Raw genomic sequence first — 12,070 nt, 5'->3', positions numbered from 1 at the left:
TGCAGCGAGGGCGCCAGCTGGGGGATGCATTTAGTAGGGGTCTGAGCTGGGACTGGAATCCCAGCCCCCCAACTTTGGGGCTCAGTTACTTCCTCAGCCCCTCCCGGTATCCCCCAGAGCCCTTCACGGATGTGCAAACCGCCCAGTGGAAAGTGCATTAATGAATGGAGGAGCAGCTGGCCCCAGGGTGGCTTCCTCCTCAGCCTGAGCCCCAGGAGGAGCGGGAGAGTTTCCCAGCATCCTCTGCAGCTCATTACCAGCCTCACTTTTTCCATCCCCCTCACCCAGAGCTCTGAGTGCAGCTGGCCAGTGGGGCTGGGGCTGTCACGAGCCACTACCCTGTGGGAGGCTGCCAGGGAGGCCATTCTGGAGGACAGGGGCACCCAGCTCCACATGGGCTGCTCCCAGGCCCTCAACACAGACTTGCTGCATTCCCCACAGGAGAACTGTGGTCCTCACGCTGCACGCTGTTGTTCACAGGGTGCCCACTTCTGTCCTAGGATGATCACTTGCCATCCTCACCAAGTGCCCGCAAGCGCAACCTGGTGTGTGTGGGGGTCTCAGGAGTCCCCACCCAGAACTGGGGGCCTCGGGAAAGTCCCTGGCTGCCTAGAGCTGCAGCCAGGTAGGATTTGGGCTGGGCACCCTCCATGCCAGGGAGTGGTGGGTAGAAAGGGGTTCGCCCAGAAGAGGGGACCTAGATTATTTTTTTTGAGGGGACCTACATTATCTCCATGTGTTTTAATGAGGAAAATGAGGTGCAGAGAGGTGAGGTTAGTTCCCTAAAAGCTACAACACAGCTATCACGGTGGTACACACCTGTAGCCCCAGCTACTCAGGAGGCTGAGGCAGGAGGATCACTTGAGCCCAACCTGGGCAACATAGTCGGACTCTGTCAGAAAGAAGGTGGAGGGTAGGGAGGAAAAGAAACAGAAATAGGTGTCCTTGCGCCAACTTCCTCTTTTCCAGCTGGAACCATGGAGGGTGTCAAGGAGAAGAGAAAGAAGGTTCCTGCTGGGCCAGAAACCCTTAAGAAAAAGCGAAGACGTTTCGCAGAGCTGAGGGTAAAGCGCCTGAGAAAGAAGTTTGCCCAAAAGATGCTTTGAAAGGCGAGGAGGAAGCTCATCTATGGAAAAGCCAGGCACTATCATTAGGAGTATGGACAGATAGACAGAACTGAGATTCAGATGGCTAGGACAGCAAGAAAAGCTGCCAACTTCTATGTATCTGCAGAACCCAAATTGGCATTTGTCATCTGGATCAGGGGGATCAATGGGGTGAGCCCAAAGGTCCGCAAGGTGTTGCAGCTTCTTCACCTTTGCCAAATCCTCAGTGGCAATTTTGTGAAGCTTAACAAGGCTTCGATTAACATGCTGAGAATTGTGGAACCATGTACTGCATGGGGGTACCCCAACCTGAAGTCAGTAAATAAACTCATATACAAGCATGGCTATGGCAAAATCAATAAGAAGCGAATTGCCTTGACCGATAATAGACTGATTGCTCCATCTCTTGGTAAATATGGCCTCATTTGCATGGAAGAGCTGATTCGTGAGATCTATACTGTTGGAAAATGCTTCAAAGAGGTAAATAACTTCCTGTGGCCCTTCAAATTATCTTCTCCACGAGGTGGAATGAAGAAAAAGACCACCCATTTTGTGGAAGGTGGAGATGCTGAAAATAGGAAGACCAGCTCAACAGGCTTATTAGAAGGCTGAACTAAGGTATCTACCATGTTGTTTTTATGATTTGGTCAGTTAATAAAAAGTATCTGCTTCCAAAAACAAAAAAAAAGAGAAAGAAATAGGTGTCCTACTGTTGTTTGATCTAGAAGCCTTTGGATGTAAGTATGTATGTGTGTATTGGGGACGGAAGACTGAACCCAGGGCCTTCACACCGAGCTATATCCCTGGCCTTTTTTTTGTATTTTTAATTTTGAGACAGGGTCTTGCTAAGTTGCTAAGTTAAGAGGGCTGCGCTGGAACTTGTGATTCTCCTGTCTCAGCCTCTCAGGGTGCTGGAATTACAGCATCAGGCGGAGCAGGAAGCTCTTATATTTAAAGCTCTCAGGCTAGCATGATCTGGGCTTGAATTCTGTCCGAGCCAGGCTGGAACCCATGCGCTCAGTGACTCCTGCTGGGGCAGCCCCCAAGAGACCCCATCTGTCCTCCTTCCTGGGAGAGAGGAGAGGTAGGGAGCAAGGAGCACAGGCGTTGGGGTGCGGGGGTCCTGAGAAGCCTGGAGGAGCCAGAAGCAGAACCCAGCCAGGCAGGGGCAGAACCTGGAGGAAGCCCTGAGCCTGTTCGGGCACCAGCTGGAGAAATGGGAGGCTATTTTTAGAGGAAGCCTGGTGGGCCGCCGTCTGTCCCGCTGCACAGGGATTCGGAGAAGCCCTCATGAGGAGGAGGGAGCCCTGCTGCCCCACAAGCAGCATCAGAGGCCCCTCCTCTGAGTAGTCCTCCGGGGCTCCTGCCACCGCCTGCCCAAGTCCCTTCTACCCAGTTCCGTGGGCAGGGAAGCACACTAATACATGCTCAGTGGCTTCTCTTTCCCAGGCCCCTCATACACGTCCTTCGTGTGATCTTTTAACCAGAAGAGAGACTACGAAACTTCCTCATCATCACACAGCGAGTGACCGGCAATGTAGGATTTAACCCAGGTCTGCCAGAGGCCAAACCCTGCCTTCCTCCCCCTCCTCCACAACCCTTAGAAATGTCCTCCGCCTGCTGTCTGGCTTTGGCCTGGCTGTAGCTTTTCCTCCATTGTCCCTCCGATATTCAGACCTGACTGTCACTGAGCCTTGAGGCTTCTGGGTAAGTCTGCTCTGCACACGATCTCCGTGTGGGCAATGAACATTCTTTTTTAAGACAGGGTTTCTCCATGTAGCCCAAGCTGGCCTCTAACTTGTGGTAATCCTCCTGCCTCAGCCTCCCAAGTGCTAGGATTACTGGTGTGTGCCACCATGAACAGCTAGCAGTGAGCATTTATTGAATGTCTACCGGACAGTGGGCTCTGCCACCCCCACCCCCAGCCAGCCATTCACTCTGGGCACCTGATACCCTCCGCCCTCGAGGTCCCACCTGGGCTCCATTCCTCCTCCTCTCAGTCCTCACAGTGGTCCGGAGAGGCTGTGTCTTCAATCTGCATTTTATAGATGAAAATAAGGATTGAGCACTAAGATCACTTAGAGCAGGGCCCACTTTCACACTGAGGCCCTTGGCCCAGAGCAGAATGATGCAGGACACTGTCACAGGGTGGGTGAACCCCTAGCACCTGTCCGTTTCACAGTGCCAGAGACACTGGGCAGAGCACAAGCCAGGGAGAGGTTAAGAAAGGCAAGAGAGCTGGGTGTGGTGGTGTGTGCCTGTGATGTCACCATTCTAGGAAGCTGAGGCAGGAGGAGTGCATGTTCAAGGCCAGCCTGGGCAGCTTAGGGACTTAGGAAGAACCTGTCTCAAGAAATAAAAATAAAAAAGGTCTGGGCATGTAGCTCAGTGCACAGGCCCTGGGTTCAATTCCCCAGGACTGAAAGAAAAAAGAGAAGAAGTGGGGGGACCCAAGCATTAGGCAGAAATGTATGTTTTGGAATGCACAGTAATACAGCATTTCAGCCGAGCATAGTAGCTCATGCCTGTAAACTGGGGAGGCTGAGGCAGGAGGATCACCGAGAATTCCAGGCCAGCCTGGGCTGCACAGGGAGACTGTCTCGAAAAACCAATAATAATAATGATGATGACTTTTTAAAAAAGAAAGCAGCCTCACTGATGGGGCCGATTTCTACTCCACCCCCAGGACAAGCAATGGCTGGGACTTGGTGAACGATGCCAGCCTACAGCCCCGGAGGAAGGGGGCACTCGCCAGTGGGAAGGCAGCACCTATTTAGAGCAAGCAAAGGGCAGCTCAGTTCAGCAATCGCCGAGCTCCCTCTTAGCACTTTAATCAAATGCCTCTCGAATGGGTTTGCCTGATGTCAAAAATCCAATCAGAGGCGTTTATTGGCCTGACAGCCAATTTTCTGCGATGTATCATCGGGAACTGGCAGTCCATTCTCGGTGGCAGGGACTTGGGTGTAATGCAGCCGGGAGAGCCCCCGCGCGCCCTCAATACTGTTCCTGGCAGCTGGTGGGGGAGTGGGCCCACAGGGCAGACGGACAGATGGACAGACAGGGGGACAGACAGGCAGACAGGCGCTGGATGGACAAGGTGAGGACCACACCCCTCCCACCCCGCGTCATCCAGAGTAGCTCCTCTTACATCCTTTATGCCTTTTAATTGTTGTCACAGGGGAAGGATGGGCCGCCTCTTCCCGGCGAGACCCAGGAAGCAGAGCTGCTCAGGAGTGGGTGCCTGCAGGAAGAGAAGGGGGGTCACCCTGCACCCTGGTGTCTCCCACCTCTGCCTGGAAGGTTCATTGTATGGAGGGGCAGGCCCAGTATCAGCTGGGATCCAGGAAGAGTGGTCATCCCTTTCACTTGGCTGCCATCCTTGTCTTTGTCCGCGAGCAGACACAATCCTGAAGCAGTCCTGTTTCCATCTTGCTCGAGGCCTCACTGGATGGTTCTGGGCTGGGAGGCTGGATATCGAAGCAGGAGACCCTGCAACCTTCCTGGGAGAGCCTGGCCACCTCCAGCCATCCCAGCCATCTGTGTCTTCCAGGGCAGGGCCCAGCACAAAGTGCGGATCTAGCCACGTGCCCTAAGCTGCTGGAGAGGTCTCAGTGCACAGGGCTGAGACCAAGGTCACAGGGCACAGCCCAAGGCCAGAGAGGACCTTGCACGCTGACTAATCACAAGATAACAGTGGGGCTGCTGGGGCGCTGGGCAGTATAAAGCCCAGGCAGGCGAAGAAGGATTAGCTTTATCTCCCCGGCCTTCCTCCCTGGACGAGGGCCTGGAGGCTGGAGTGCAACATCGCCAGCCTCCGGAGATGGGAAGGGAGAGAGCAGGCAGCTCTGCAGAAGACTGGGCGGCTGTTTATCCCGAGGACGCCCCTGACCTTTCCCCACATGACAGGACAGCCACACGGGGCCTGGCTGCATCCTTCTCCTTTAAGACGAGAAATGGAAGCATTACTCACCAAGCCCGGCCATTTATCATGGTCTAGGGACATTAATTTGACAGTGTGTCATTTTCCATTTGGTTTGGGCCCCGTGGAGGCTGCCCTCAAAACACCTTCAATTAAATGCGGCTAATAACACGGAGCTATTTTGAGCAAGGAAGGCCCCTGCCTGCCCCGGAGCTCGGTGTCGCTGGGGGCCGGGGGGGGGGGGTGTCTGCAGGGGGCACTGCCGATTTCGGTGATTCCAGCAACAAGATGTAGGCAGGGGAGGTGCAGGCGGGATGGGAGGTGAGGCTGGGCTGGGCTTCCGCCCTTCCCATAGGATGACAGCCTGGAAACAGCACCCACAGGTCTTGAAATGGCACAGACTGGAGACTTGGCCTCCTGCTGTGTGACTTTGGGGAAATCCCTGAACCTCTCCGAGCCTCGGTTTCCTCTCTAAAACAGAGACAAGCATCCTTCACAGAATGCTGCTACAAAGCAAGGAGAAGACAAGAAGCTCAAACCAAACAGCACATGCCGGAGGTTGTGAAGTCACTGGGGAGAACTGGTCATAACCTTTATTTTCCAAATTTTAAGTCTGGAGAAAAAACCAGTAAGTCTTCAACTGGGAGGCTCCAGCTTCAGTGGACTCAGAAAGCACAGAGTGCTTTGGGGAAACATGTGACCCACAGAGTCAGAAACATCCGGATCCCAGTCCCAGCTTGGCTCCCAACTACCTGTGTGACTCAGGGACATTTATTTAGCATCTCTGCCTCCCTGTCCTCTGGAAGATGACGAAAATCCTGCCAGCCCTTCCTGGGGACGGGGGTGGCTGAAACAGTGTGACGTGTGAAGAACCTAGCAGGTGGGAGACGCTCAGACTGAGTCCTCTGACTTCTTCCTCCAAGCCATCAGCCCTGGTTCTACAGAGCACCCAGTATCGCTCCGAGCCAGGCAGCAGGGCACAGGGTCTCACCTGAGTCCACACAGTCATGCAGGTCTGTGCTGTTAGGAGATGACACCACATGTGATCTCTGGTTTCTGTTGTCAAAACTGTCAGGCATGTTGGCGCACACTGGTAATTGAAGCACTTGGGAGGCTGAGGAGGATCGCCAGGAATTTGAGGCCAGCTTGGGCTCCACAGTGAGTTCAAAGCCAGCCTGAACTACACAGTGAGACCCTGTGTCAAGAAACAAATGAAAGTGATTCCAGGCTTCCCTAGTACTGGTGAGGAGGCCCTGGGCCTCAAGGCCCCTGGTCAGGGGTGGCACCAAGATGGGCGCCTGCCACTGCAACTTGAAGGGGAAGCACGGAGGCCTTCGAGGAGCCCCAGGCTCTGGGGGCAGAGACCCCACCCCAGCCCTGCTCTTGCAGCTCCAGCCCCGAGTCCAACTAGACAGCACCAGAAATGCTGGGTCGGACCCCAGAGAGGTCAGGAAAGACCTGGTCTGGGGTCAGAGCAAGGTCTGCTCCGTAGGCAGGGACAGCGTAGCCCGAGTGTCACCAGGTTTTCAGGGACCCAGAACCCACCCTCGGAGCCCCTAGGAGCTCAGGTCTGCAGCACGCAGGCTGCTGCAAAGCTGCTGCCACCTCCGTTCCTCCCACAGCCCTCCTCATGCCACCACTGAGAGCCATGCCCGACCCTCAGGGATGCACCCTCATCTGGGGAACACTGGGCCCTGGGCCCCTTCTGGCCTGTCCTGATGCTGTGCACCCCTGGCCCAGCCCCTTTCCCTCTCTGAGTTCTGTCTTCTCTGTACAAAGGGACCCAGAGTGAATGGCCTCACTTTCCTTCAGCTCTAGAGAGACATAAGGCTTTCTGTTGCTGTTGTTCTGTTTTCCTGAGACAGGGTCTTTCTATGCAGTTCAGGCTGACCTTGAACTCACTATGAACCCCAGGCTGGTCTCAAACTCTCAGTGATCCTCCTGCCTCAGCCTCCCGAGGGCTGGGGTTACAGGTGTGGGCAACCACCCCCAACTTCCACAAGGATTTATAGGCAGAGTTCCTAAGGAGGCCCGATTTCCTTCCAGAGGGGTGAGGGGTCAGCCAGACTCTCTTCGTTCACTCTTTCTGACCACCTGGGCTGCTCTTGCCTCATGCTAGTTTTTCAAATAACTTTTTAAAAGCTATTTTTCTTTTTCCTGTCCTTTTTTACCCCATACATCGCTTGAGTCCAGGATTCTGAGATCAACCAGGGCAACATAACAAGACCCTGTCTCAAAAAAGAGGAAAAGGAAAGGAAGAGGAAAAAAAGAAATGAACAAATCAACATTTCTCCCCTCACCAGCATATTTTAAAATCAGGTCAAGACAATTATGTGGATGTTTCTCGGCAAGAAGTGTTCTCCTTTGTCAGCATCCACAGAACTCAGTGCCAGGGGAAACCAAGGAGACCCTAAGTTTAAGCAAGATACCAAGCACACCCATCGAAGAGCAGGCCAGCAGCTGCCACAGCACCTCCTTTCTCCCGACAACAGGTAAAGTGAGAACACATACTCTGGAGGGCAGGTTCATACCCTTTGGAATTTATCCTAAGGGAACAATCCAGAGTACAGTCAGATCCAGGGACATAAAGGTGTTCGTTACGTGAAAAGTTAAAGCAGATTAAATGCCTGGCAATAAAGGATTAGTTAAGTAAACTATGCCACATCTAGCTGCTGGGGTGTAAAACATCATATAACAATTTAAAAAAGAGGTCCATAAAACTTATGGGAAAATATATATGCTTTAACAGGAGTGGGGAAAAGCAGGGTTGCAGTCCAGTTAAACGTGCTGGATTAAACCCACTTTGACCTTCTCTTTTAACATTTCATCGAATTGGCAGTAAAATGGAGATGTATAAAAATCCCAAGTCCAGAGTGGCCTATGACGTCAAGAGATAGGAGATTTCAACAGCTACCTGGGCGGGGGACAGTGGGAGGCAGGGTGGCAATGACTCAGCAGAGTGGGAAAGCTACACACCAAGCACTTGCAGGAGCGAGACCAACAAGCAGCAAATTGATTTGTCTTAATTCCTGAGTGGCTCCGCACTTGAAAGCTCCAAGTCTGCAAAAATCCATGGTGCTGTGCAGAGCTGAAGGCACTGCAGTTCGTTAAAAATGTACATCTGCAGCAGCTGCCCTCCCAGAAACCCCTCCCAGCCTCTCCAGTGTCTACACAGTGTTCAACGGCAAACAGAGCCAAGGAAATAGAAGACAAGAGAAGTATGCCCGAGAAATGAAGGCAGAAACAGCATTTCCGACACAGAATTCTGCGCTCAGCCTGATCACAAGTCAAGGGTGATGGCAGAATACATTTCAGATTAGCAAGTAACTGACTTTCTGTGCACCTTTTCTTAGGAAGTTACTATAGGATGCACTTCAGCCGAACAAGAGGGTAAACCAAGAAATGAGAATGGGTGGGACACAGGAAATAGGGGCTCTCACCTTAGAAACTGGCCCAACTGCAGATGACTGCTGTGCCCTGGCTCTAGAGCATCCAGAGAGATCCAGACAGCAGAAAGACAGAGAGGTACAAATGCAGGCTAGAGACAGCAGGTGCAAGGATCCATTATGTTATTTCAAAATTTTAGAAAGCAATATATATTGATAGGCATTTGTTAGTCTTATTGGAGCATAGAGAACTGAGCAAATTTTAAAAATGATGATAATAAACAAAATGATGAGCCAGGGATTGTGGCTCATATCTATAATTCCAGCACTGGGGAGGCTGAGGCAGAAGGATCATTGCAAGTTCAAAGGCAGCCTAAACTACATAGCAAGACTCTGTCTCAAAAATCAAAAGCAAGCTGGGTGTGGTGGCACACTCCTATAATCCCAGCACTTGGGAGGCTGAGGGAGGAGGATCGCTATGAGTTTGAGGCCAGCCTGGGCTATATAATGAGTTCAAGACTGTTGGCTACCTGCCTGGCTCTCTCACTTTCTGTCCCATGCCTGGCAGTTCTAAAATGCTCATGTTTTTGTCTCTGACTTCTTGAGGCTTGGTTTGTTTGAACTCAGCACTTCAATTCCAGTTTTCCCTCCATTTGGTTTTCCCAGGCCCATGGTCCTGGCAGCCATCTTTACACCCATGACCCTGCCATTGGTCACAACTGATTGGAGCAGGGGTGATCACCTGACCCAAGTACAGCCAATCCAGTTCTCTCTTGGGGAAACTTGTAATTGAGATGGAGATGGCCAGACAGCTGGATCACTTCCTGGAGTAGTGGAAATGTAAATGCAGAAGCTGTGGGCTGGAAGATTTCCAACTCCTTGGGCATGAAGAGCAGACAGTCAGTCTGGAGGGAGGGAGAGAGAAGCTCAGAGAGGTGGTGGGAAGCAAACTCAAGAGCCCATGGAGTTGGTGTCAAGTAGAAAGACAGGCCAGAGAGAAGCTGGACACTAATGCCCTCTTCAGGCCTTGAATTCTCAAGCTCTTGTTTCCTTCTGAGAAATCTTTTCTGATGAAGTTAGCTTGAGTCAGTTTCTGTCACCTACAACCAAAAGAATCTTATGTGACATCCAACCCAGCCCATTTTCCTAGCCTCAGAATAGGGAGTAGCAGAGGTGTGATTCTGGAACCCTAGCACCTGCTCCGCTCCTCCAACACTCCTGGGTTTCCTCTGTATGAACACAGGAGGGTGGTGTCTCACTAGGAAAGGTGGAGGGGCTTCGAGGTTCTTTTGTCTAGGACTTTCCTCTCACTGCCCTATTTTAGCAGGGGGACAGACCCATGACCCATAGGCTCTTTTCTGGGACTTTTGTTTTTGGTTCTGTTCTGAGACAGGGTCACACTATGTATTACAGACTGTCCTCTAACTCGCTGAGCCCCTCCTGCCTCAGCCTCCCTAGTGCTGGGATTACAGGTGTGCAAACCCCACCAGACTCTCTTCTGGGACTCTGAATGTTGAGCAGAGGCAAGGAAGAAGGTAGGGTCAGGGTTCATTCAGCCCCTTTGGAATGACCAATCCTGAGATGATCAGAAGCCAGAGCTCAGGTGTCACCCTCTTTTGATCTGTGGTTTCCCCCCAATTTTTCCATTAAGCTCATTCTGTCTGTCTATCTGTCTGTCTGTCTGTGTTGACCCCACTTACTTCTTGTTGGGCACAGCCCCAGAGCTAGGAGGAGGAACAGGAGCAGCCTGGCCACAGATCCTACAGCTCAGTGACTTCCGGGGCCACACATCTTTGGGGACTGCAGGGACGGCGCTGTGCTTGTCGACAGTGGCAGTGAGGGAGGCCAGGTGGGGCTGGCAGGCAGCAGAGGCTTTGGAAAAGAGAGGCCAACTGACCAATAGTACCCGGCTGCAGGATGGACAGACTCTGGGGTGGGGGAGCACCTAAAAGCAGGACCGCAGGTGCAAGGGGGCTGGTGAGAGGCTGCCGTGGATGTGGGGTCACCACCCTACTTTCAGCAGCAGGCTGCATGGCCTGGGAAGCATGCAGAGCTAGAGTGGGCTGGGGAGGACTGTCAGGAAAGCAGTCTCCATCTTTCTCCTTTTTCTCCTACGAATTTTCTCTCTTTCCTATGCCACACACATGGCCACCTTTGAGGCCACCCTTCATGACCTCCACCCCTTCTCAGATACCCGTGCTCACTCATTAAGTGTCCTTCCATGTTTATGCACATACCAGTGCAGTCGGCAGGGACCTCGAGCTATGTGTGCATATGTACACACAGACAGAGGTGGGTCTTGTGTTACTGTTCTCCAAATACGGATCGTGTTACGCACATTTCTTGGCATCTCGCTTTTCCCTGGCAGCATCTCCATCCCCACTCAACCACTGCAAGCTAATTCACTCTTTTTAATGGCTATGTAATAGTCCACGGTTTATGTACCCACCTCTGTTCTGCAGTTCTCCTGGCTAATGGGCATACACCATTTTCCCAGTGTGTGTGTGTGTGTGTGTGTGTGTGTGTGTGTTTAAGTGCCTGCATGGATGCACAAACACCACTCAAATAATGCCACAATAAACTTCTTTGTACTTACATCTTTACCTAATGGAGCTTTCATTTCCATGGGCTACATTCCCAGGAGTGAAATTGCTGGGCTGATGGGAGTACTTTTTTTTTTTCATTTTAATAAATGTTGCCAGACTGCTTTCTACAAATGTTATATCACTTTGCATTTCCCCCAAAACATAGGAGGGTTCGCTTTTCCCACATTCTCCAAGCCTGGAAATATCTCAAAATATTCACAGCCATAGCATTCAGATATCAGCCCGATAGACCCTTTTTTCTTCTTTATTTCCTTCGCATTTTATTTTCCAACATTTCCACCTTTGAAAAGAAGAAAATTGCAGTTTGTCTATTTTAGACAGCCCTGCCCTACCCATGCAGACCCTCGGGCCCTGGACACCCTGTGTCCCCCACACCCGGAGGACCAGCTGTCCCTGGCTCCCGCAGGGACCTGTTTGCCCCGCCCAGCAAGTAGGGGACCCTGGAGACCTCAGCAGGACAACGTCAGCTCCTCCGAAGTCTCAGAGGTGGACTCGCCGGGGTCACTTGCCCGGCAGGTGGGAAAACCCCTAGCAGTCTGGCGTGGGGTTGAGGCCCGGGCTCTGCCAAGTCCCTTCGGTCTCTGAGCCTCCGCTTCGTGACCCAGGCAATGGTGACAGAACGGGTCCATCCAGGACTGTTCTAGCATAGTTCTCAGCATTTGGAAGTGCTTAGGAAGATGTCTGGTGCAGAGCATGGGCTGCCTCGGGTTAAGTAAATGACGTCTGCCCTGTAATGTCTCGGCAAGGCCACTGGCACCCTTGTCGAGAATCCAGTAGAGCAACGTTCAGGCACTGAGTCCAGGGCTTGTTGGGCCCAGTGCCTCCTCCCAGCTTCCTTCACCCTGTGCCGCCTCTGTCCTGATTCCCAGAGGACACTGTAGTGGTGTCTGGTTTTGTTTTCCTTCCTGCTGTCCTAGTGGCTTCGTGGCTGCCTGAGACAGGCCTGCGCTTGTTTAATGCTCCATTTCCTCTTTTTGAATTTCTTTTTGGTGGTACTGAGGATCGAACCCAGACACCCTACTGCTGAGCTACATCCCCAGAACTTTTTATGTT

At 52.2% G+C, this 12,070-nt stretch overlaps 1 pseudogene; it reads left to right on the top strand.

The window, feature by feature from the left end:
* Window positions 1–922: 922 nt before the first annotated feature.
* Window positions 923–1,786, top strand: LOC101698138 (large ribosomal subunit protein uL30 pseudogene; annotated as a pseudogene).
* The last annotated feature ends 10,284 nt before the right edge of the window (window positions 1,787–12,070 follow it).

The sequence above is a fragment of the Heterocephalus glaber genome, unplaced genomic scaffold (assembly GCF_053883595.1).
Source record: "Heterocephalus glaber isolate CG9 unplaced genomic scaffold, H.glaber_assembly_v1.0 deba00001689, whole genome shotgun sequence".
NCBI lineage: Eukaryota > Metazoa > Chordata > Mammalia > Rodentia > Bathyergidae > Heterocephalus > Heterocephalus glaber.
This window is presented reverse-complemented; position numbering and strand designations above follow the sequence as displayed.